At 41.9% G+C, this 27373-nt stretch overlaps 1 protein-coding gene and 1 long non-coding RNA gene across 4 annotated transcripts in view; both read left to right on the forward strand.

The window, feature by feature from the left end:
* The window catches only part of LOC122551780 (contactin-associated protein-like 5), a 1278965-nt gene that overhangs the window by 931060 nt on the left and 320532 nt on the right, over positions 1-27373 (forward strand). The window lies entirely within an intron of this gene.
* Positions 5507-20460, forward strand: LOC122551781. Its single transcript, XR_006312199.1, has 3 exons — positions 5507-5596; positions 17168-17234; positions 19854-20460. It is a non-coding gene; the product is annotated as an uncharacterized LOC122551781 (long non-coding RNA).

The raw sequence follows: 27373 nt of genomic DNA on the forward strand, positions 1-27373 counted from the left end.
GGAAATATGTAACGAAAACAAAAATTGCTGTAGAGAAACTCCAGCTGGTTCAAATCCAGTGTCCTTTCCTCAGAACTGCCTGTCGAACCTTTTATTCATAAGACAACCCATTCATTCCAGATATCAATCTTATTAACCATTTCTGATCTGCCTCCAAATCATTTGTATCCCTCCATTGAAGCAGAGAGGTTGTTTCCACTGGCAGGTGAAACTAGAACGAGGGGCATAAGGGGGAGCAGATCTAGGGCTGAGTTGAGGAGGAACTTCTTCACCCAAAGGGTTGTGAATCTGTGGAATTCCCTGCCCTGTGAAGCAGTTGAGGCTATCTCACTGAATGTTTTTAAGGGAAAGGTGGATTTTTGAACAACAGCAGAAACAAGGGTTATGGTAAGCAGGTAGATAAGTGGAGCTGAGTCCACAAAAAGATCTACCATCATCTTATTGAATGGCAGAGCAGGCTCAAGGGGCCAGATGGCTTACTCTTCCTCTTACTTCTTATGTTTTTTTATCTCAAAGAGGAGACTGAAACTGCAGACTGTATTTGCACTAAAGCATGATGCATACTCTTACGTTCAATTCCACTCACAATGAAGGATGGTATTCCATTAGCCTTCTTAATGATTTGTTGCACCTGCATGCTAACCTTTTGAGACTCATGCACTGGAACACTAAGAGTCCTTTGCTGCTTGGAATTTGCCAGATGTTTAATCTGCTTTTTTATTCATCCTATCAAAGTGCATATCTTCACATTTTCCCACCTTGTATTCCATCTGCCAGATTTTTGCCCTGTCTCAAATTACCTATGTTGACCTACGCCCTTCCAATGTCCCTTCACAATATGTGCATATATTCCAGACTTCTGTTGGATCAGGCAGATAAAACAAAATTGATTAGGCATCCAATAATTGAGATTGGAGATTTTCATGCTCCAGGTATGATTGAGGACAGCAGATGTTAATTGAAGCTGTTAGTTTAGCATCAGTGGAGCACTGTTGATGCTTTTAGAGAGAGGTGGGCAATGCAGGAAGTAGAGTGCACCATATTCCTATCCAACTCCATTTATATTTAGCCCTCTCCTCTTCTCCTTCCCACTCCTTCACCTTTGATGGACTGCATTGCTCTTAATGGACTTTGCACGTAAAACTAATCAGTTAGAAAACACATGTGATTTGTTGATGTTTAACAGATGATAAAAGGAACTACATGTATTTGGTGATGGTAAAATATGAATAGGGGTGTGGGAAGATATGATTTGCATATAGTAAGCATATGTGTAATGAAGCGATCCTGTTACCATAAGAAGCAGAATGCTAAGAGGATGGATGAGTCAGGTGAACAAGAGTGGGAGTGTGAGGATGGGGCACTTAGAATCAGGAGGTCATGTGATTTAACCTTCTGATGTATATCCATTCACTGACGGCAGTTCTACCTGATGGACGAATATCAGCCAAGATGCGGGAACTAATGCCTTGCTCTTCAAGAAATAGTGCCATTTGGAACACATTCGTCACAATCAGACAAAACTAAACTAAATGGGGAACTTTAGTTGTGCCACTTTTGACCACCCAATGTTTGGCAATCATTGCACATTGCATATGCATGTTGACATAGGTTTAGTTTAGATTTGGCTTCAAGACAGGAAGTTAAAAATGTTAACTTAGAAGAATCCAGGGTTCAGTTCAGGAGGTAGAAAAAAGTGGCTGTTGAACTCCAGAGAGTTTAGATAGAAGTTTTCAAGAGAGTTTGAAGTATGAAAGTTAAGCCCATTAGAACTGTAAAAGTTTACTGCCAATGTACCCAGAAAGAAAGTATAAAATTGTCTTTATAGTTCAAGAAAAAGATTTTGGAAAGCCTCAGTTAAACAAAGTTTTAAAGATCTGAGATTGGACAGACATTCCAATGAAATTGAGTCTCCGGAATGGATGGTGTTAGGAAATAGGTTGAAACTTTGTTTCGATGTTCATGTTATGATCTTCCCTTGCTTTGTTTTTTTACCGTGTAATAAACTTCTGTTCTCTTTTTAAAGCAACCTTCTGTGAATAGATTTCAGAGATTGATAGCCAAACTGCGAAACTTTATTTTTTGATCTGTCAAGCCAGGTTTAATTCTGGGATCTTATTTAATTCTGGGATCCAGTATTGCAGTCAGCCACGATCATAACCTATTAGATTAACTTCTCCTTTCAAGCTTGCGGTAAAAATCAATCATATTATGATTGCTGCTACTGAGGAATTCTGACCCTGAGTTTTCTTCGGCCATCTGCAGTGTGTTCTCACTGTAGCAATCAGCTTTTCAGTCAATTTTTCTTCCTGGGGAGGTACAATGTGCACCCCTGTGAAATCCATTGAGTGGTTGCTCGAGAATGGAGTTGGTGTAACAGGCTGAAGAGCAGAGTCTAACCTTTGCAGCATTTCATTGAAGAAGATTTCTGCTCATCCAGCATTGCACGTGAAACAAGCAGTCAGACAAATGATGGGGTTGAGAGAGGTCATGTTGAGGTCGAATCAGGTGTCATCAGTGTAAATGCGAAAGAAGTGACAATGTTGCCAGAAAATGTCACTGAGGGCCAACCGGCCTAAACAGTAACCTCTTGGGTGATATCATGTTGTACAAGCAGGAAGAGAGGACAAAGCAAGTAATTCTCCAACCATATATGACTGCAGAGGTGACAATGGAATCCGTTCACCCCAAGCCAGTGAGGGAGTATTGATAAAAAGTGATGTCCACTTTGTTATTGAATATTTGTTCAATCATAGAACGTAGAGATCTACATGACAGACAAAAGTCCCTTCAGCCCATCGTGTCTACGCCAGTCAAAAACATTGACCAACCTATTCTAATCCTATATTTTAGCCCATAGCCTTGTATACTTTAGCAGCACAAATGCACATAGAGTCAGAGAGATGTACAGCACAGAAACAGACCGTTTGGTCCGACTCACCTATGCCAACCAGATATCCTAAGTTAATGTAGCTCAATTTGCCAGCACTTGGCCCATATCCCTTTAAACCCTTCCTATTCATATATCCATCCATATGCCTTTTAAATGTTGCCAGGGTTGGAGATTTTGAGCTACAGGATGAGGCTGAATAGGCCGGTGGCTGTTTTCCCTGGAGCATCGGAGGCTGAGGGGTGAACTTTTAGAGGTTTATGAAATCATAAGGAGCATGGATAGGATAAATAGACTCCCTGGGTGGGGGAGTCTGGAACGAAAGGGTGAGAGGGGAAAAATTTAAAAGGGATCTAAAGGGCAACGTTTTCACATGGAGTGTGGAGCATGTATAGAATGAGATGCTAGAGGAAGTGGTGAAGGATGGTACAATTACAACATTTAAAAGGCAGCTGATGGGCATACGAATAGGAAGGGTTTAGAAGGATATGGACCAAGTTCTGGCAAATGGAACGAGACGACGTTAGGATATCTGGTCAGCATGGACAAGTTGGACCGAAGGATCTGTTTACATGCTGTACATCTCAATATCTCTATGACTCTGTCAATGTTGTAATTGTACCAGCATCCACTACACACACCACCCTCTGTGTGAAAACATTGCCCCTCAGGTCCCTGGAACGAGCTGCCAGAGGAAGTGGTGAAGGATGGTACAATTACAACATTTAAAAGGCAGCTGATGGGCATACGAATAGGAAGGGTTTAGAAGGATATGGACCAGGTTCTGGCAAATGGAACGAGACGACGTTAGGATATCTGGTCAGCATGGACAAGTTGGACCGAAGGATCTGTTTACATGCTGTACATCTCAATATCTCTATGACTGTCAATGTTGTAATTGTACCAGCATCCACTACTTTTTCTGGCAACTCATTCCATACACACACCACCCTCTGCGTGAAAACATTGCCCCTCAGGTCCCTTTTCAATCTTTCCCCTCTCACTCTAAACCTACACCCTCCAGTTCTGTACTCCCCCACCCCAGAGAAAAGACCATGTCTATTTACACTATCCATGTCCCTCATGATTTTGTAAACCTGTATAAGGTCACACCTCAGCCTTTGACACTCCAGGGAAAATAGCCCCAGCCTATTCAGCCTCTCCCTGGAGCTCAAACCCTCCAACACCAGCAATATCTTTGTAAATCATTTCTGAACCAATTCAAGTTTCACAACATCTTTCCAATAGGAGGAAGACCGGAATAGGACACAATATTCAAAAAGTGGCCTAACCAATGTCCTGCACAGCCATAACATGACTTCTCAACTCCTATACTCAATACACTACTGACCAATAAAGGAAAGCATATCAAATGCCTTCTTGACTATCCTGTCTACCTGCAACTCCATTTTCTAAATGTTTCTTAAATATTATGAGGGTCGTGCCTTTACCATCCAGATAGACAGTGAGTTCTAAATTCCCACCACCCTCCGGATGAAAAATACTTTCCTTACATACCCTCTAAGCCTTCTGTCTTTTACATTAAATCTACTCCTCTGGTCATTGATCCCTCCATCAAAGAGAAAAGTGTCTTCATATCTATGCCCCTCATAATTTTTTACATCTCAATCATAGCCCCTTTCAATCTCCTCTGCTGTAAGAAAAACAGCCAAGTCTGTCCAATCTCTCTTCATAACTGGTAGTCTCAGCGCAGACAATATTCTGATATATCTCTTCTGCATCTTCGCCAGTGTTATCACAACACTGGAAACTTCCATATCCGCCACAGATTCACCTGCACCTCCACCCACATCATCTACTGCATCCGCTGCAGCCGGTGTTCCCTGGATGCTGCCTGACCTGCTGTGCTGTTCCAGCAATAAAGTTTCAACTTATCACAACACTCCTATCGTGTGGATCCTAGAACTGTAAACAATTCTCTAGCTGTGGCCTAAGCAACATTTTATACAGTTCCTGTGTAACCTCCCTGCTATTAAGCTCTGTGCCTCATTGCCATTGCAGCATAATCTATTTGTTCCCATAAGAAATTGGGACTAATTTTGAATAGTCAGTTGGCAATGGGATTAAGAGTACGTGGCTTACTTCATTACACAACCCACCTTCTACCAAATAGCATCTAATATGTTTACAGAGCGCTTCAATCTGATTCTGGCAACACTTTGCTGAACACAGTACTCCCTGGTGTTAATTAATGTGTAGATTCCTCTCCACTTATTGCAAGTAACTTAACTGCACAATCGGCAGATTGTATTAGGACCATTGCTGATATGATGTTCTGACCCACAGTTAATGATGTCTATGCTGTGATTACAGTGACAGTCTGCCCAGCTGTGTTTAGTTTCATTATTAACTGAAATGTCCACTAAACAACAATCTGCTCTCAAATTTATTTTCCACGTGTGTTGTGTTTAATTACTGTGACATATGAGGATCTAATGCCGAGGAACCTAGTAGCTAAGTAAATTAAAACTCCCAACAGCTGTTCATTCAGTTTACAAGTAATTAAGGCATTGTAAGTGAGTGATTCCTAATTCTGGTTAGATTATAAATTGTCTTATGGTATAGTATGGCCACAGTGTATGGAGAGATTGGACACACACATGAGTTCATAATTTTGTGCAGTATTACCACAGACCTGTTATACTTGCTTAGTAGTGCAATAAATGAATGCACAGTCAAGAATGGGTAAGGACTGTTTGTTTTATAGATAAACAATTAGAATATTCAGCTCCTTTGAGCTGTTCCACCATTCAGTTAGATTTTGACTGACCTTTTTCTTAATTCCATTTAGCTAACTCCAAGCACAGAGATCTGTCTAAGATCTCCACTCACCCACACCCCAGAAAGTTAGCTGTCTTTATTTCTTTAATTGTACTATAATTGGCTTTTAAATTACTCCAGACAATTAATAGCTTTTTATGGAACTTTATTTCTGCATTATCTATTTTACTCAGCAGCTTGAAATTTTTTTGGATTTATTTTATAATTATGAGCATGTAGGTCTAGATTTTGTGGTATTAGTAATATTAGTGAGGCTTTCACTGTTCAGCGTAATGACAGAGTAAATCAGACACAAATGTCTGGCCTCTGCATATGTGTAGTTAAATATGGAAATCCAGAAGTTGTTGTTGGAGAGAACACTGCTCCTCCGCATGGTGCACTGGTGATATTTTCACTGATAGACTCTGCCATGAAGTCTCTGCATTGCAATGGCGTGAATTAAAGGACTTGTCCATTAGTTTCTGCACTAGCAAATAAAGGTAAGGCTGGTGCATTTTTAGAATAGCAAGTTCCATGATTGATAAATGATGATTTGTTCTGAACAACCTTTCTAGCCCTGAAAAAGTAATTTTATAAGCTTGAAGTCTCATTCCTTGATTTATTTTCATTGTTAACTTTTCTAACTTTAACAAAGTCTTTGTTGAAGATGCAAAACATTAGCATCAGTTATTTATTGTTTTAAGTCCACTCTGCCCATTTTTCATTTTAACATCTGTGTCACAACCAAACGTCTGTCCATAAACTCTGCTTTATTCTTCGCAATGCTCCTGTAATTCCTGTATTCTTTCCCTCATAAAAGCTTATCATATCAAGTAATAGTAACAGTAATTAACACTCACACTGCAGCAGTGTTGCATTTTTTCGAACCATAGAGGCACCTGCCTTCTGAGCTTGTTTTAATTTGTCAGGCCAGACTGCAGCTAACCTGTATATAATAGCTGAACTTTGGGGTGGCACAGTGGCTCAGTGGTTAGCACTGCTGCCTCACAGCACCAAGGTCCCAGGTTCAATTCCAGCTTTGGGTGACTGTCTGTGTGGAGTTTGCACATTCTCCCTGTGTCTGCCTGGGTTTCCTCCGGGTGCACCGGTTTCCTCCCACATTCCAAAGATGTGCAGGTCAAGTGAATTGGCTATGCTAAATTGCCCATAGTGTTAGGTCAATTAGTTAGGGGGAAATGGATCTGGGTGGATTACTCTTCAGAGGGTCGGTGTAGACTGGTTGGGCCAAAGGGCCTGTTTCCACACTGTAGGGAATCTAATCTTAACTTCATAGTGGTGATTGACACTTCTGTAATGTGCTCACCCATAAAATTGCAGATATTGAATGCTGTTGTTTCCCTGATTCAACAATTAACAAATTTCTTTAGTCATTTCTGTTGTCCAGATTACTGATTGATTGATTTTCATCACATGCTACGAGATACAGTGAAAAGTGTTGTATTGTGTGCTATGCTGGCAGATATTGTGCCATACAAAGTGCATCAGGGTAGCAGTGCAGAATGCAGTGTTACTGCCGCAGAGAGGATGCAGAGAGAGAGATATCATAATTAACATTTGAGAGGTCTGCTCAAAACTCTGATAACAGCAGGGAAGAAGGGGTTCTTGAATCTAATGGTATGTATATTCAAACCTTTGTATCCTCTGCCCAGCAGAAGAGGGTGGAAGAGAGTATAATCGGCTTTGATTATGTTAGTTACTTTCCCGAAGCAGCAGAAAATACAGATGGAGTCAATGGTTGGGAGGCTGGTTTGTGTGATGGACTGGGCTGTGTTTGTGACTCTCTGTAGTTTCTTGTGGTCTTTGGGAAGCTATCAAACCACATTGTGATACATTCAGATACATTTCTGTGGCACATTTATAAAATTTGCTCAGAGTTATTATTGTTTTATTGTGCATCTTTAGCTTTGTTGATACTTGTTTATTTGTTTTGCTAAACATAATCGTCTGAATTTTAACAGGCAACCTGCTTTCCCACTTCCTCCAAATTTCTGAAAAGTGGTCAAAATGGATCAGATGAACATACAATGCATAAGTCAGTCACAAAGCCATTTTTAATTTCCACTTCCTGTCATATTGGCAGATTCAAGCTCCGAGTCGAGAATGTGGTGCTGGAAAAGCACAGCAGGTCAAGCAGCATCCGATGAGCAGGAGAATCGATGTTTCGGGCATAAGCCCTTCATCAGGAAAATTTATCCTCACTTTCTCCTGATTCAGGCACTGAATCGAATCGAATCAGGATCAAACCAAGTGCAGATAGGAAGGGTTCTACCTCAACCTGAAATGTGCAAAGATGTCACTAACACGAAAATGCAAATATTAATACCAAAGCAGGTGGACTTAAGCTCTTTGTCGACACAAATAGCTCATGTCCACCTGCTTTGGTGTTAATATTTGCATTTTATATTTTAATATTTGCATATTACCACTCCTTAGTGAAAGGAATCAACAGGCCACAAAAGGCCAAGTTTTAAAGCTTTCTCTCTTTGAAACCTTTGTGAGCCGAGAGGAACAGGAGTCTTCTTGCTTGGATTCTGCAATCAGTCCTGCACTTTCAAGTGCTCCTTATCTCTTCCCCAATACTCTTAATGCATTCCCCATACTTGACAAAACTTCCACGTATTCTCCAGCCAAAGCATCTGTTGTGTGGATTGTAGCATGAAAAGTGTGTCCCTCCTTGATTCCAGTGCGATTTCTCTCTAACTCTTTCACTCATTAATTGCGAAGTAGAGTTCCTGTGGTCCTTCTCTGTGACTTCCGTTGATAAGTCGGCATACCAAGCAAGTGGAAGTACTGAGTTTGATAATCAGTGATTTGATTTTGAATGGTAGAGCAGGCTTGAAGGGCTGAATGGTCTGTTCCTACTTCTATTTTCTATGTTGCTATGTTTCAGTGTTGAAACGCTTGTGGAGCGTGCCTGGCCACAATATGAGAAACACCACAAGCAATGTCACAAAAAATTCACATTTCTTTCCCTCTCTTACATCTCTGTATTCAAGGCGAGTGTTCAAAGTCAAGAGATCGCAAATAAATAAAGAAGACTTGGCAATGATGGGCCTGTAATCATTTAGTTTTGTGAAAACCTGCAGCTGAGGGGCTCCAAAGCCAAAAGCTGAAGCAGCCTGATTGATCCCGGGCATTCCAACCTGGACCAGATAAGGAGCATTTTTAGGGAAATGAGTGAACAGGATAGCAAAATGGTTTGGCGTGACAGATGTTGGGCACTTTTGATCCAGCTGTGCTACATTTCCTCGCTGCACAATGATGCAGATGGCATTTCTTAACATATTTGTAGATGGATGGCCCATTTCTCAAAGGACACCAAATGGTGCAATTCTGATCTCTGCATATTTTATAATATTTGATAGACTTATGTGCGATGGAACTGAAGGTAAATGCAAGGCAAAATAGTACAGAGACATCAATAATATCATACTTTTAAATTAATGATAATATAAGCTAGATGTGGGCTGTGGAAACAGAGACTGTGCAAAACCATCCTCACAAACTAAATTGGGGAAGGAATCCTTTGTCATATTGTCACACCTGTAAACCAGACACACTGCAGAATTCTATCCTTGAAAGTATCAACTGATCAGATTTTACTCCACTTTTCAGCAAAGTATTGCTCGCTCCAGGTCAAGTTTCCAGATCATGACATTTCTGTCACTGCATGTTACCCTTAAATCTGATCTATCTTGTAACCAATCAGGCAAAAGATTGTGATGTGACATCCAATGACAACTCCTAAAATTAATGCATGCAGCCTCAGTTTAGTTTAAAAGGTACTGGAAGCAGAGAAAAGGCTGACATTCTGAGTGATAACAAGGTTCTTGTCATGTCATCATGATATCCAGTTTCCATTGGTACTTCAACATCCCCAGAATCAAAGTTCCCTCTTTAACAAGTATGGTATCAGGCTGGAATTTCTGGAAGGGGTTTCCCTATTTGTCATCATGAGTTCAACAGAGGTTAGATGAAAACTCAGTAGGAATTATCCAATTCTGCCATTTCTTTGCGGTTCTTGCTGAATTTACAATGGATGATCAGGAGAAGCCATGTAAAAGTTTGACCCTGAACCTTACAATACAGATGATTCACTGTGCATGTGCAAGATCTTTAAAAACGTTGGGGTGTTTTGGAGATACGAAAGGAGTTATATCAATGTACGTCTTTTGTGTGTACTTATATATTTTCTTCAAGCAAAATGCACATTAGACCAGGCTATGGTCCAACAGGTTTATTTAAAATCAAAAAGTGAGGTCCTGGAAAAGCACAGCCGCTCAGGCAGCATATGCTTGAAACGTTGACTCTCCTGCTCCTCAGATGCTGCCTGGCTGACTATGCTTTTCCAACACCACACTTTTTGACTCTGATCTTCAACATCTGCAGTCCTCACTTTCTCCAGGTTTACTTAAAATCACTTTGAGTACTTTCTGAGCACTGCCTTAACTGACGAAGGAGCAGCGCTCCAAAAGCTTATGATTTCAAATAAACCTGTTGAACTACAACCTGGTGTCATGTGACTTCTGACTTTGTCCAACACCGGCATCTCCACATCATTCGTAAAGCAGAAATCAGCCAATCTCAGTAGCTTGTGGAAATGTAAGATTTCAGTTTCCAACATTACTTCACTTGGTAGTCTTCTCACCCTCGAATGATTTTTGAAATTCCATTTTTGTTTTCAAAATCTGCTAGATGACAAAAGAAATTGAGGCTTTGGTTAAGAAAAAGAAGGAAGCATATGTCTGGTGTGGACAGGATAGATCAAGTGAATACTTAGAAGAGCAAAAAGGCAGTAGGAGTATACTTAAGAGAGAAATCAGGAGGGCAAAAGGGGAAATGAGAAAGCTTTGGCAAATAGAGTTAAGGAGAATTCAAAGGGATTTTACAAATACATTAAGGACAAATGAGTAACTAGAGAGAGAATAGGCCCCTCACAGATCAGGTAAAAGCAATGACTGCAGATGCTGGAAACCAGATTCTGGATCAGTGGTGCTGGAAGAGCACAGCAATTCAGGCAGCATCAAACGAGCAGCAAAATCGACGTTTCGGGCAAAAGCCCTTCATCCTAATGAAGGACCTTTGCCTGAAACGTCGATTTTGCTGCTCGTCGGATGCTGCCTGAATTGCTGTGCTCTTCCAGCACCACTGATCCAGAATTCCCTCACAGATCAGCCAGGCGACCTTTGTGTGAAGTTGCAGTAGATGGGGGGAGATACTAAATGAGTATCTTGCACCAGTATTTACTGTGGAAAAAGATATGGAATATATAAAATGTAGGTGGTGACATCTTGCAAAATGTCCATATTACAGAGGAGGAAGTGTTGGAAGTCTTGAAACACATAGAAGTGAAGAAATCCCCAGGACCTGATCAGGTGTACCTTAGAACTCTGTGGGAAGCTAGGGAAGTGAGTGCTGAGTCTCTTACTGAAATATTTATATCATCAATAGTCACAGGTGAGGTGCAGGAAGACTGGAGGCTGACAAACATGGTGCCACTGTTTACGAAAGATGGTAAAGACAAACCAATGAGCTTGATGTCGGTGGTGGGCACGTTGTTGGAGGGAATCCTGAAGGACAGGATGTATTTGGAAAGGCAAGGACTGATTAGGGACAGTCAACATGACTTTGTGCGTGGGAAATCATGTCTCACAAACTTGATTGAGTTTTTTGAAGAAGTAACAAAAAGAATTGATGAGGGCAGAATGTTGGATGTGATCTATATGGACTTCATTAAGGCATTCAACAAGGTTCCCCATGGGAGACTGATTAGCAAGGTTAGCTCTCATGGAATACATGGAGAACTAACCATTTGGGTACAGAACTGACTCAAAGGTAGAAGACAGCAGGTGGTGGTGGAGGGTTGTTTTTCAGACTGGAGGCCTGTGACCAGTGGAGTGCCACAAGGATTGGTGCTGGGTCCACTCCTTTTCATCATTTATATAAATGATTTGGATGTGAGTAAAAAAGAGGTAGAGTTAGTAAGTTTGCAGGTGACACCAAAATTGGAGGTGTAGTAGACAGTGAAGAGGGTTACCTCAGATTACAACAGGATCTTGATAAGATAGGTCAATGGGCTGAGGAGTGGCAGACGGAGTTTAATTTAGATAAATGCAAAGTGCTGTATTTTGGGAAAGCAAATCTTAGCAGGACTTATACACTTAATGGTACTGGGGCTGTTTTCTCTGGAGCGTCGGATGCTGAGGGGTGACCTTATAGAGGTTTACAAAATCGTGAAGGGCATGGATAGGATAAATAGACAAAGTCTTTTCCCTGGGGTGGGGGATTCCAGATCTAGCAAGCATAGGTTTAGGATGAGAGGGGACAGATATAAGAGAGACCTAAGAGCAACTTTTTCACATAGAGGGTGGTTCGTGTATGGAATGAGCTGCCAGAGAAGTAGTGGAGGCTTGTACAATTGCATCATTTATAAGGCATCTGGATGGATATATGAATAGGAAGGGTTTGGAGGGATATGGGCATGGTGTTGGCAGGTGGGACTAAATTGGCTTGGGATATCTGGTCAGCATGGACCGAAAGGGCTGTTTACTTGCTGTGTTCTCTATGACTCTCTGACTCCTTCCATGATCCCTCTTTATCTCTGTAAACTTCTTCAGCTCTGAAACCCTCTGTGCTCCTCCAATTCTGGCTCTCTTACACATTTTCAGTTTGAATCAGTGCACCATTTTTGGCCATGCCTTCAATTGCCTGGGGCCTAATGTTTGGAATTCCCTCCATAAATTTCTTGACCTCTCAACCTCTCAATCCTGGCACAGCTGGCTGCTCTGACATTCTGTGAACAATTTTTTTTAAAAATGCGCACAAAAACCTATTTCCTTGTACAACATTAAAAAGGCATCAGGATGGATATATGAATAGGAAGGGTTTCGAGGGATCTGGGCAAGTGCTGGCAAATGGGACTAGATTTATTTAGGATATCTGGTCGGCTTGGAGGGTCTGTTTTTGTGCTGTATATCTCCATAACTCCATAATTCTAAGACTTTGATCCTCTGCCCTAATATCCATTGATGTGGCTCGGTGTTAATGAAGGACTGTTATGAAGGACTTTGGGATGTGTTACTACATTAAAGGTGCTACCAAATCACCTAATGTTGATTCATTAGGCAACAGTAAAAGTCATGGCTCTTTTTATTAGCAGTTTACACAATGCAGTTTATTAATTTAGCTATAATGGAGACAACTTTATATGGTGCATACAGAACAGAAATGTCCGAACTTCAAGATGTTCCATATCCTACACTCACCTTCTATCAAATGCCTTTGCATATTTCTAAATAAACCAGCAAAAGAAACAACCAAGTTCGTGTTCACACCTCATGTACACTGGATTTCTTGCTGGGGATAAAAGTTTCTGAGTTCCAAAACAGATCACACCACCCCCATTTTGATTCCAAAAGGAAACTTTCTTTTTCTTGACTCTTGGTTCTTTACTTACAGCATCTTATCTAGACTGGCCCCTCAGTGCAGTATTGGGGGTTCTGGAGCAATTAACCTTCAGCTCTGATTGATGCTAATTCTGCCTATCTGCATTCCTTCAAAACTAATGTCAAGATTATCAAACAATTGTGACTAATGCACAAAACAATGGCTATATGATCAACAGTCATGCCGCAAGAAATGCAAGTTTATTGAGTGCAGCAAGAGAATGGAAAGTCTTGCACGACTGGGGAGTTATTCCAAGATCTGGTGCTTCTTCATTTTGGCTGTTATAGTTGTTTTTATTCTTTCTAATAGTGTAGACTAATTAGTCCCATCTTACATATGTTTTAGCACTGTAGCAGAGGAGAACAGATGCAGAGTTGTTAGACGTGATTGGCCAGCTGCCATGACAATAACTGCAAAAGGGCTTTGTTTGGTGTGAAACCATCATTCTTTGAAGTGTAACACCTGCTTTGCCTTCTGTACTGGTAACTTCTAAATTACAGCTCGCCATCTTTCGCAAGCTGCTGCAGCCAGGAACAGCTAACGTACTGCTGCAAGTAAGTTTAATTATTAAGCTATCAATTTAAATCAGAAAATCTGACTGGCGACAAGAGAAGTGAGGAACCCTGCAACCTGGTAGTTAACTGACTCGTTACTGGCTTGTTAATGCCCAAGACTGTTCATAAATGGAGTCTGCAGTGGCAAGTGTGAGTCAGCAGGGAGACTGTAAGAACCAATATCAGCAGGAAATAATTGAGAGTGACAATCTTCTCTTTATTTTTCAATTTGCTGACCATTTTTTTGATTCTCCGAACCCCACAAGCATCCCAGGTTTTGTCTAATCACATTGCCAGCCACATATACAAACATCTGCAGAGGGAATACTCCTGAGTGATGAAGGAAACAAAGGTGATCTCAATTTTTGAATAAATACTGTGAATGCTGGAAATCTGAAACGAACACAGAGAATACTGGAGAAACTGAGAACTGAAGAAGCATCACACGAGAGTTAAATGTCAACTCTGTTTCTGGTAGATGTGTGAGTTTCTCCAGCATTCTCTGATGTTAATGTTATTTTGCCATAGGATACAAGTATCCTGGCTCGGTAAATAACAGAGAAGAAATAGTGGTATAATTTCAAGTTAGGATGATTCATGGCTTGATGAGAAACTTGCAGGCAGTAATCATGTTCTCGCGCATTTAATATCTTTGGTTATCTAAGTTGTAAAGTTCATGCGTTTGGCAGAAACCTGAAGTTGCTTGTGTAGATTTTATATATTTGCTTGTATTCATTCATGGGATCAAGGCATCACTGGTTAGACCACCTTTTATTGCCCAATCCAAAATTCCCAGACGGCTGTTAAGAGATAATCACATTGCTGTACATCTGGAGTCACATGTAGGCCAGACCAGATAAGGATGGAAGTTTCCTTCCCTTAAGGATCTTAGTGGACTCAATGGGTTTTTCTGACAATTGATAATGGATTCATGGTCATCATTAGACTCTTAATTCCAGATTTTTGTTGAATTGAAATTCCACCATCTGTGTAGCAGGATTCAAATCCAGATTCCCAGAATATTTCCTGGGTCTCTGGATTAACAGTCTAGGCTGTTGCCTCCCCATTGTATGGACTGACACCACCATACACAGGTTCAAGTGGCTAGTTCATATGCCAATTTTAGATTAGATTAGATTACATTACAGCGTGGAAACAGGCCCTTCGGCCCAACAAGTCCACACCGACCCGCCGAAGCGCAACCCACCCATGCCCCTACATTTACCCCTTACCTAACACTACGGGCAATTTAGCATGGCCAATTCACCTGACCTGCACATCTTTGGACTGTGGGAGGAAACCGGAGCACCCGGAAGAAACCCACGCAGACACAGGGAGAATGTGCAAACTCCACACAGTCAGTCGCCTGAGGCGGGAATTGAACCCAGGTCTCAGGCGCTGTGAGGCAGCAGTGCTAACCACTGTGCCACCGTGCCGGCCAATAAAATGGGCCGCTTTGTCAGAGATGGAGTGAAGTTTCTTGAGTGTTGTTGGAGCTGCACCCGTCCAGGCAAGTGGGGAGCCTTGCATCTTGACTTGTGCTTTGCAGAAAATGGGCAGGCACTGGGGCATTAGCTGGTTAAATACTCACTGCAGAATTCCCAGCCTCTTACCGGTACTTGTTTCACCAATTTTTTTCCAGTTCAGATATTGGTCAGTCATAGCCTCCTGATCAAGGGCTTAATGCCTGAAACATCGACACTTCTGCTCCTCGGATGCTGCCTGACCTGCTGTATTTTTCCAGTGACACACTTTTCGACGTTGACTCTCCAGCATCTACAGTCCTCACTTTCTCTCAGTCACAGAGTCCAGCATTTTGCTAGTCAGAAATTTAGAATGGTAATGATTAGATTAGATTCTCTACAGTGTGGAAACAGGCCCTTCGGCCCAACAATTCCACACCGACTCTCCGAAGAGTAAACCACCCAGTCTCACTTCCTTCTGACTAATGCACCTAACACTACGGGCAATTTAGCCTGGTCAATTCACCTGACCTGCACATCTTTGGACTGTGGGAGGAAACCGGAGCACCCAGAGGAAACCCACGCAGACACTGGGAGAATGTGCAAACTCCACACAGACAGTCGCCCAAGGCTAGAATGGAACCTGGGACCCTAGTGCTGTGAGACAGCAGTGCTAACCACTGAGCCACCGTGCCACCCCTGCTATTGATTGTCAAGAGAATATGGTTAGATTCTGCCTCAGTGGTGAAGGCTATTATCTGGCATTTGGTAGTGCAAATGCAATTTGTTAATTTTCAGCCCATATCTGAATATTATGAAGCTCTTGCCACTGATGGTTAGAAACAGCTTCACCTTCTGAACCCAAAGATGTTGGTGTCAGTTTCACATGCCTACTGCCAGCTTGGTTCAGACCATTTTTCTGAGGTTTAGCCCTGTTTAGCCTGGCTGTTTGCCTCAGCTCTAATTAGTGCACTCACCAACTGAAACCATCAATGTGGTTTAGAATCATAGAATCCCTACAGTGTAGAAACAGGCCCTTCAGGCCCACAAACCCACACCAACCCTCCGAAGAGTATCCCACCCAGACCCATTTCCCTACCCTATTACTATACATTTACCCCTGACTAATGTACCTAACCTACATATCCCTGAACACTATAGGCAAATTAGCATGGCCAATTCACCTAAAATTACTCATCTTTGGATTGTGGGAGGAAACCGGAGTGCCCGGAGGAAACCTGCACAGAGATGGGGAGAATGTGCAAACTCCACAGAGACGGTCGCCTGAGGCTGGAATCAAACCCAGTTCTCAGGTGCTGTGAGGTAACGGTGCTGTGAGGTAACAGTGCTAACCACTGAGCCACCATGCCGTCCAGAAGATTATTGTCAAGTATCAAAAAACTGAACAAGGAGGAGCAGTACCCTGACCTGCAAGCTGTCATCTGTCAGTCCTGTCTGTCCCAAAGAGGGAAAGAGAGAATGAGTGAAAAGGATTTATTTTTATCATTAAAATATAAGAAATAACTGCGTGAGTAGGCCATTCAGCCACTCCAGCTTGCTCTGTTAATCAACAAGATCAGATAAAAATAATAAATAGGAGTAAGAATAGACTTTTCAATCTTCAAACATGCTCCACCATTCAATGTGAACATGGCTAATCACCCAACTCAATACTGTATCCTGTCCTGTTTTCTTCAGCTCTAAGAACTATACCTTACTCCTTCTTGAAAATATTCACTGTTTTACCCTCAATTGCTTTATGTGGCAGAAACTTTCACAAGCTCCCCACTCTTTCGGTTAAGAAAGTTGTTCTCATCTCAGTCCTAAATGATCTATCCCGTTTCCTCAGACTGAGACCCCTGGTTCTGGACTCCGTCATCAGAGGCACTCTTCTCATGTTTACTTTGTCTGCTCTTGTTCGAATTATATAGGTTTCCATGAGATTCCCCTCTCATTATTTTAAACTTTAATTAATATAGTCATAACCGATCCAACCTTTCTTCATTCTTCAGGCCTGTCACTCCAGGAATCAGTCTAGATAACTTTTGTTGCAGTCCCACAGCCAGAAAATATAATCAGGTAAGAAGATCAAACTGCACAGAATACTCCACTGTACACCTGCAGCAAGACACCCCTGTGTCAGGAATTGAAACCCCCCAATATGGAGGCCAACATATCATTGGTCTCCTTCACTGCCTGCTGTGCCGATATGTTTATCTGGACTGAAATAGAGTCATAGAGATGTACAGCATGGAAACAGACCGTTCAGTCCAACCCGTCCATGCCGAACAGATATCCCAACCCAATCTAGACCCACCTGCCAGCACCCGGCCCATGTCTCGCCAAACCCTTCCTATTCATATACTCATCCAAATACCTCTTAAATGTTGCAATTGTACCAGCCTCCACCTCTTCCTCTGGCAGCTCATTCCATACATGTACCACCCTCTGTGTGAAAAAGTTGCCCCTTAGGTCTCTTTTATGTCTTTCCCCTCTCAACCTAAACCTATGTCCTCTAGTTCTGGACTCCTCGACCTCAGGGAAAAGACTTTGCCTATTTACCCTATCCATGCCCCTCATAATTTTGTAAACCTCTATAAGGTCACCCCTCAGCCTCCGACGCTCCAGAAAAAAACAGCCCCAGCCTGTTCGACCTCTCCCTATAGCTCGAATTCTCCAACCCTGGAAACATCCTTGTAACCTTTTCTGAACCCTTTCAAGTTTCACAACATCTTTCCAATAGGAAGGAGACCAGAACTGCACACAATATTCAACAGTGGCCTAACTAATGTCCTGTACAGCTGCAACATGACCTCCCAACTCGTGTACTCAATACTCTATCCAATAAAGGAAAGCGTACCAAACGCCTTCTTCACTATCCTACCTACCTGCGACTCCACTTTCAAGGAGCTATGAACCTGTCCTTCAAAGTCTCTTTGTTCAGCAACACTCTCTAGGACCTTACCATTAAGTGCATAAGTCCTGCTAAGATTTGCTTTCCCAAAATGCAGCACCTCGCATTTATCTGAATTAAAGTCCATCTGCCACTTCTCAGCCCAATGGCCCATCTGGTCAAGATCCTGTTGTAATCTGAGGTAACATTCTTCGCTGTCCACTACCCCTCCAATTTTGGTGTTTTCTGCAAACTTACTAACTGTACCTCTTATGCTCGCATCCAAATCATTTATGTAAATGACAAAAAGTAGAGGACCCAGCAGCGATCCTTATGGCACTCCACTGGTCACAGGCCTCCAGTCTGAAAAACAACCCTCCACCACCACCCTCTGTCTTCTACCTTTGAGCCAGTTCTGTATCCAAATAGCGAGTTCTCCCCGTATTCCATGAGATCTAACCTTGCTAATCAGTCTCCCATGGGGAACCTTGTCGAACGCCTAACTGAAGTCCATATAGATCACATCTACTGCTCTGCCCTCATCAATCTTCTTTGTTACTTCCTCAAAAAACTCAATCAAGTTTGTGAGACATGATTTCCCACGCACAAAGCCATTTCGGTGCACAGCCATTTCAGAAGGAGATTAGGAGGGTTCACTAATATGATATAACTGACTGCCTTGATTAATCATTGTTAAAGGCTGTCAAGTAATCAAATGTGATCTAATCAAATGTCAAGTGTGCAAATCTCCAGAAATTCATCCAATCAGAGTGGGTAACACTGCTTTGCAGTTACTTATTTAACATGAAATAATATTACAGACCTTTACATGCTCTTTACTGTTTATTATATTTTCTTATCAACTTGATCAGAAACTTTATTGTACATCTCTGACGCAGGTGAGACCTGAACCCAGAGGTAGAGACACACCATGTCCTGGTCCAGAGGTAGAGACACACCATTTATTACATTTTTGTCCTCCTGAAGCTGCTCAAACTTACGTTTCCCTGTGTTGTCTCTATAATGTGCTCCCCAGAGCCCTCAGTCACGGGGAAGGGACCAGCCTGGTCATGCGCTAATAGCTAACGTTTTCTTTTGACTTTGCACAGGGTATTCAAATAATGAGACTGAGCAGGCAAACAGTTTCAAGCCGCCTGTTGCTGTAAAGATAAATCTTAAGTGGATGCATTAATAATCTCTGTAAGGCAGAGAGTAATCAATGTGAGTTATTTAATCATTTTAATTAGGGTTCCACAATGAGGCAGTATCTCCACCTCGTCAATTACTTTTAATCATCAATTTCAGACAACTTTCACATTCAGGTGGTCTTAGCTTTCTGCTCTCCTCTGCATTCTGTTGTATTCATTAAACTACCTCCTTAAACTCCCTTTAGCACTGGAAATCTCACATGTTACATTCACTGCAATTCTCTGTTTGATTTACATCCATCCCAATAGGTTTGTTCCTTTTTTATCTGGCAAAGCCAGTTATGGTAGACTTGAAAGTTGAATTTTTTGTTCCTTTTTTTAAACATGCTCACAGTTTCGATGAAAGTCGTCAGACAGTCAGTAATAGGATCTAAATGCCAAAAGAACTGCGGGTGCTGTAAATCAGAAACAAAAACAGAAGTTGCTGGAAAAGCTTAGCAGGTCTGGCAGCATCTGCGGAGAGAAATCTGAGTTAATGTTTTGGGTCCGCTGATCCTTCCTCAGAATTTCTGAGGAAGGGTCACCAGACCCGAAAGGTGAACTCTATTTCTTTTCACAATGATGCCAGTAATAAGATCTCGTTTCTCCTTTTCATAGCTGACAATCAAGGAAGATCTGGATATCCTGAAATTGCCTCCTGGCTTTGTTGCCAAGTAACTGATTCAAGAATGTGCAAAGACAGTGAACAAGATTTTTTGCAGTGAACTGAGAAGGGGATGGAAGGAAGCAGAATATCGGAACCAAATCCTGTACTTTGAGCCTTATTTAGCATGATAAGCAATTATTTTGTTTATCACTGGGATTTTGAACATTCTCTGTCCTGAATAATTGTTGATAATGAGCTATAAGGAAAGCCAAAGAGTTGACAAATCCCTTAATTTTTCACCATATAGATGAAATGTAATCACCAATAAATATTGCAGCACCACTCACATTAGGGTAGTTGAAATACCAATGTTTGCTTGTTGGAGATTAATAGACTGCAAGATCTGGTGAAGATTTAACTACTTGTATAAACTATGATGTTAAATTCTGTATGTTCTCTGAACCAAGGGGCTATTCTGTGGCCTCGAATGTCCTCACCATTTCTCTACGCTCACTAATAATTTCAAGATTTTCCATTTTTCTTTGTAATGTTTCCCACACTGTTCTCAATTGACGCTTTGAAGAACAAACAAGTTACTTAGAATTAAGAATAATGCCATCCCATCCTGCTAATTGGCACAACATATTTCTTGTCATTGCTGAACCTAGCAAGTTGCTGTACTATTAGCACAAAGCCAATATTTAGGGATTGATTGCCAATTTTCACTAACTGCTATCAATGTTCATGTTGAGCAATTAGGCTGCTCTATGCTGACTTGTTAATGTCTGGTTGTCCACGTATGTTAGGATTTGTTAAAATTTGGAGAGTATGAAATGAAGAAGGTAGTTGACAGGTGTTTCAGGGCAAAAGAATCTCTGTATTTATTATAAATACAAAATGTAAGTATAATACAAGAAAACAGGTGAATGACAACAGGTGAATATGTAATTAATACACAGTGCAGTAATAATATATAAATACACGATTAGCTAGATTGACACTATAGAACCTTATCCCACTGACACACACAGAAAACAGCAGTTTTAATTACACAATCTTTAATCAGACTTTCTTCCCTTGGGGTCCCAATGCACTGTCACCATTTGCTTTCACCTCCCTGCTAGTTAGGTTAGAAAACGTAGGGTCTTGGGAGTTTAAGTTCACCACTAAGGAAGATAAAGTCTTGAGAGTTTAAGCTCACCAGTGTGGAAAATGGGGTTTTGAAATATACCTGGTTGCTAAGGCTTCTTGATTCTGAACAGGCCTATGTCTGGTAGCTCTTGTTCAGGAAACTCTGGTTGGCCTCCCCCTCTCAGATGTCTTTTTGCTCCGACGACACCCTTGGTTTGGCCTACCTGTTCCTGGTTCTCGGTTTGGTCTCTGTGGTTCTTGGTTCTGAAGCTGCCTGTTTGGGGTGGAAGCCTGTTGGGAAGCTCTTTGGGCAGAAGTTTGTTGTTGAGAAAGGATCTCTTAGGTGAGGGAAGGGCTGGCAGTTATACAGACTGTGTGCCCCCCCCCCCCCCCCCACCATTCTCTCTGTTCAAATCTGTGTTGTCCAATGTGTTTCTGGTGTTTCCTTTTGAAGTCAGTTTGTTTTCCCGATTGTTAAGTGTATGTGTGAATGGATTTAGATTGAAGTTAAATGTCTGGTATCTCTGACAGCCGCATATTGTCTGTGCTAAGTAGTCCGAGATGTAACGGACGGCTTGGGCTAGTGTCGGTTGAATAGAGAGCGACTGTTGTATCTGTGGAATTGACTTCCAAGATTTCAGTTATCCATGGTTGACCGTGGCCCGAAAATATTACGTGGAACATTCCAGAACCAGGAACCAGGGGGCTGCCGGGAAGGTAAGTTTACCATTTAAATGTATGGGTTTGCTACGATCCGCAGTTTCTGGCATCCATGGTTGGTCTTGTAACATATCCCCCTTGGATACGGTGGGGGACTACTGTATTCTTTTAGAGTGAAGGTGTAAATTCGAATTCCAGGTTGAACAACAGTCTCAGACAGAAATCCCCGTTCTGCTGATTCTATTGTGTGTTTGCTGCGGCTTCAGTCCACGGTTTTGCCCAATATTTTAGATATTGGAAAAGTCCAGGGTCTTGTCCGGTATTTTGGACGGTAAGGATTTTTGCTTCATCCTATACCTGGTTTCAATCTCGCCAAGAGACATTATTAAGACTTCAAAACCTAATATCTGTCAGATTCCCTTTGATGTGGTTGGGCTGCTGATGTGGCGCATGTGGCCTCCAAAAAGGCAACCAGTATAATGCCACATAACAGCCAAAATGATAGCTCTGAGACCTACGTCTCAGTTCCATCCGCCTGTAACAGGATCCTTAACTTGCTGACACATAGACCGCAATCAGTTAGAATAGACGACAACACTTGCTCCACCATAATCCTCAACATCGGTGCCGTGCAAGGTTGCATATTCAGATCCCTGCTGTACTCTTTACACACTCACGTTTGTGTGGCCATATTCAACCCCAACTCCATTTACATATTTGCTGACGACACCACTGTTGTAGGTTGGATCTCAAATAACGACGAGACCAAATCCAGGAAAGAGGTTGAGTGATTAGTGGCATGCTGTAAAGGCAACAACCTTTATACCAGTATCAGCAAAATGAAGAAGCTGGCCATTGGCTTTAGGAAACAGAGTGGAGGGTACACCTCTGTCTCATCAATGGTACTAAGGTGAAGATGGTCAGCACATAGTCTTGGAATGTGCCAGTCTGCAACACTCAGTTGAGGTTAACTCCTCACCCTGGAAGACCAAGAGGTTTCAAACAGACCAAAAAACGTCTTTCACCAATTTGGTGGTCCTCCAGGCACAGTCAATGGTTGTCTTGGTGTGTGTCACAGGGAACAGGCAGGAGACCACAGAGTCACGCGTCATGGAGCTGCTCGGGGTGAACAGCAACAAAAAACCACGTCAACTCTCTCTCCAGACTTCCTTTGCAAAGGCACATTCCAGAAGGAGATGAGTAACAGTCTCAGGCCTACATTCACCATTGTAATGTTGCAGCAAAGAAATTGTGCTCTAAGGGACATATATGTAGCTGCTCATTGACTTAACTAGTCTGCATCTCCAAACTGTCACCATGCTCGCTCACTTTGATCTGACCTGGATGCTCACGGCTTCTCTGCCTTGCTTATCCTTTTGTGCTTTGCCCCTAAGCCAGACCTACCAGGCTTCTATTACTTCTGTCTCGTCATGCCATTTAACACAAGCACAAAACCAGGAAGCTTCTTATAGTGTCAACAAACCTCAGGCAAGACAAGGGAATAGTCTTCGCTTGGGGCTCCCGGCATAATATATCAGGGGTAGCCTCTGATAGCAGTTCAGAATCAGGACCCTCTTCTCATAAAGGGTGAGAGAAAAATGATGGGCAGTGCACCACCCATGTTGGCTCGTCCTGCCCTATTTTGGACTTCTTTCCTCCTGGAATGAGAGAGAGGGGCAGCTGTTCCGGGAGGTGAAAGTGGGTGGCACAGGTGATAGGTGGTGAAGTTTCCTGATTACATGAGTAAGCCCAACAATTTCCTTTACTATCTTTGCTATCTATGCTACCTAACTCTGTGATCTGCCTGTATTGCTCGCAAGACAAAGCTTTTCACTGTGCCTCAGTACATGTGACAATAAATTCAATTCAATTCAATTCAACAAAGGGCATGCAGTGCTGTGACAGGTTGGGCTGGGTGCGGGCGAGTGGGGAAGATGATGCTGTCATTAGTGAGAGTGGTGGAGCATAAGCCTTGTGGGAGGTGGGTCCAGTAGCCGTAGTGAGCAAGTGTGATGTATCAGAGAGAAGATGGTAGCACTTACAAAGGCAGAGTGGGGAGGGACATTGGCCTTCTCCCTATCTTGCTGGGAATGGCTCTGACTACTTTAACCTGAGTGTGAACCCCTCACACCAGACTGACATGGTCTGCTGATCATGGGGGAAGAGGAATCTCTGTCTGTGCACCATCCTGTCCAGGAAGACCTCTAGGACCTTGCCAGCAAAGCAGAGCTCTGATTTCCTCCTTTCTACCATGTCCAGAGAAAATGTCAGGAACCATGAAGGGCAGCTCCAGACTGACAGTGTACAACATCCTTTCAAATATGGTGCCAGTGGCAGACATGCCAATCAACATTGAAATCTCCAGTGAGTGAGATCTCCATCAATGGTACATGGTAAGATGAAACGAACATCAGACATGATACCTTAAGAGCAGAAAAATCAATCAATGCTGCAAGTTTAGTAAGATATGACACAAAAGCTCACTTTGCTTCATGGCAAGAATCACTCTTGCAAACTCAAAGCAACTCGCACATAACCAAAAATCCCATCAAATTCAGCCTATGCTCTCTTTAAACGGTGCTTTTTCTACTTCAGTCCTCAATCAAAAATACAGAAAAAAATAAGACAAAAATATAATCTTTACATAGAGCAAACTTCTGCTTTAAAAACAAACAGCATACTCTCAATGGATCAAATGGTATCATTCTGTGCTGTAAGTCTTTCTGATCATTTTAATTTTAATTTCTCTTGTCACGTGTACCGAGATACAGTGAAAAGTATTGTTTTGTGTGCTAACTAGGCTGAAATTTGCAAGGAATGCATTATGCATTCAGATGCTAATATCATGGACAGTCATTTTGCTCTTGTATCTTTTGTGTTACATATACTTTTAAATGTCACAGTAAAATTTATGATAATATAAGCTAAAGCTGAAACTAGCAAGTGGTGGTTGCAGGTACAGTTACAACATTTAAAAGATATTTAGATACATGCATGAATGAGCAATGTTTGAAAGGATATGAGCCAGGCACAGGCAGGTGAGATTAGTTAAGACAACAGTTAACAGTTAATCACATTGCTGTGGGTCTGGAGTCACATGTCAGCCAGACCAAGTAGGGATGGTAGCTTTCTTCCTTAGAGAACATCAGTGAACCAGATGGGTGTATAAGACAATCAGCTGTAGTTACATGATTGCCATTAGGCTAGCTTTTAGTTGCAGAGGTTTATTGAATTCTGCCATTTCTCCAGAGCATTAGACTAGAGTTTAAATTATTAGGCCAGTAACATTCACGCTAGTGTCTTTACATGAGAAGGAATTGGGATGACTGGATGGAAAGTTTGTGCAATGGGTGGAGCTCTCCGGAAAAAAAATGAGGGGTTAGCAGATGTGTAACAATTCTCCTATGGGCTATCAGGCACCATTGCTCAAATGAGTTGCAAGCAATCCAATCAGTCAGCACAGAATTACAACAGCATGGAGAAAGGCCATTGGGTCCAATAGGTTACTGCAGCTGTTCATACTCCACACACATACTTCCTCCTATTTCAAGATTACACCAGAGGCTTCTATTTTCTTTTGTCCCCATATGTTTATCTCGCTTCTTGCGAACTCATTTCACTTCCTTCTGCCTCATCTACTTAATGTGGTAGAAAGTTCTTTATCCTAATTACTCTCTTTGTCAAGATCTTTCTCCTGGATTCCCTTTTCACTTCATTCGTGACCATTTGTCACTCCTTGTTCTGGACTCTCCCACATGTGGAAACATCTTCTGCACATCTTCCACAGAATGCATTATCATCTCTGTCCAATCAAGGACAAAGGAGTTGATTTGCTGGTATGAGTGGAAGTTGGCTGTCCTTGATTAAGTGCATCAGCAAGGAGGCCTGGCAAAAATGTGAAATCAATAGGAATCAGAGAGAAAGTTCCTCACAGTTAGAATCATAGCTAGCACAAAGGAAAATGATTGTGGTTTTTGGAGATCAATCACCTCAGTCCAAAGACAGTACTGCAAATGTTCCTCAGGTTATTGTCTTAGGCTGAACCGCCTTCCACTGACTTTTAATGACTTTCCTAAGGTCAAGTTTTATCCAGGAGAAAAGACCTGGATAATATTCAGATTTCGGCTGATAAGTGGCAAGTACCAGGCAATAACCATCTGTGAGAATCCAGAATCCAGCCATCTCCTCTTGCCATTCAATGTCATCGTCATTATTATCACAGCAACAACTCGTCAAGATTCTTTTGACAACATCTTCCAAACCCTACCACCCAGCATGACAGGGGCAGTAGGTACATGGTAACATCATGACATGCACAGTCTTTCCAAGGCACACACTGTACTGACTTGAGGGAGGTAGTAACTAAACCCTGTGGAGAACACAGTGGTGCTGCTCACTTGAACCTATGACCACTTCATGAACATAAGGCTGGAGTTCATCAAATAGACCCTTTGGTCTGACCAATCCATCCCGACCATAAGCCCAAACTAAACCAGTCCCACCTGCCTGTGCTTGGCCCGTATCCTTCCAAACATTTCTTACTCATGTACTTATCCAAATGTCTTTTAAACATAACTGTACTTGCATCAACCACTTCCTCTGGAAGTTCATTCCACACATGAACCACTCTGTGTAAAAACATTGCCCTTGTGTGTTTTTTAAATTTTTCTGCTCTCCCATTAAAAATCTGCCCTCTGTGGCTTGAAATCCCCAACCCGAGGGAAAAGACACCTGCCCAAGAGAGACACATTATCTGCATCCTTCATGCTTGTATAAACCTCTATTAGGTTTCAGCCATTGTTTCTTTCATTGACTGGTGAGGGAAATAAATATTTAGGTGAGACCATCAGCATTGTTCCTTGACAGACATTCAAGTCAATGTGCTTCAAGCACAAATTACATAATTTCCCATTTGTCCATCAAGCTGCGTCTCTTGACCGAGAGCTGAACATTAAGAAGAGGCACTCAACATGCACAAGGCATTTTCTTTCATTGTGCAACCACTTCATTTTTATCCCAACTGGAGCAACGAATGTTATTTTGTAGCTTGTGAGGTGATCTGTTATTGTCTGCAATTTACCATTTCCTACATTAATTCCACTCAGGTGAATTTTACCCCTTTGATCAGCAGTAACAAAGAAAAACCAGTTGTCTATTTTGCTAATTAAATAAGACATTTACACTTTTAGTATATCTACAGGAGTAACTGGATTCCCAAGCCATTCCTCAATAATCCCCCTTAATGGCTCAGCATTCAAAAATAACAGAATCATTTGAAATAATTTGCATGTATTAATGATTCGAACTGCTCCAGTCATCAAAACAACTTTTGACTTAATTGCCTTGTGTAAAAAACAGATACTGTAAAAATTTGATTTTTTTGGCTAATTTTTAAGGTTACATTTATGGGGTCCACTATTACATAGAACATAGAACAGTACAGCACAGAACAGGCCCTTCAGCCAATGATGTTGGGCCGACCACTGATCCTCATGTATGCACCCTCAAATTTCTGTGACCATATGCATGTCCAGTAGTCTCTTAAATGTCCCCAATGACCTTGCTTCCACAACTGCTGCTGGCAACACATTCCATGTTCTTACAACTCTCTGTGTAAAGAACCCGCCTCTGACATCCCCTCTATACTTTCCTCCAAACAACTTAAAACTATGACCCCGAGTGTTAGCCATTTCTGCCCTGGGAAATAGTCTCTGGCTATCGACTCTATCAATGCCTCTCA

Source organism: Chiloscyllium plagiosum, chromosome 7 (genome assembly GCF_004010195.1).
Source record: "Chiloscyllium plagiosum isolate BGI_BamShark_2017 chromosome 7, ASM401019v2, whole genome shotgun sequence".
NCBI lineage: Eukaryota > Metazoa > Chordata > Chondrichthyes > Orectolobiformes > Hemiscylliidae > Chiloscyllium > Chiloscyllium plagiosum.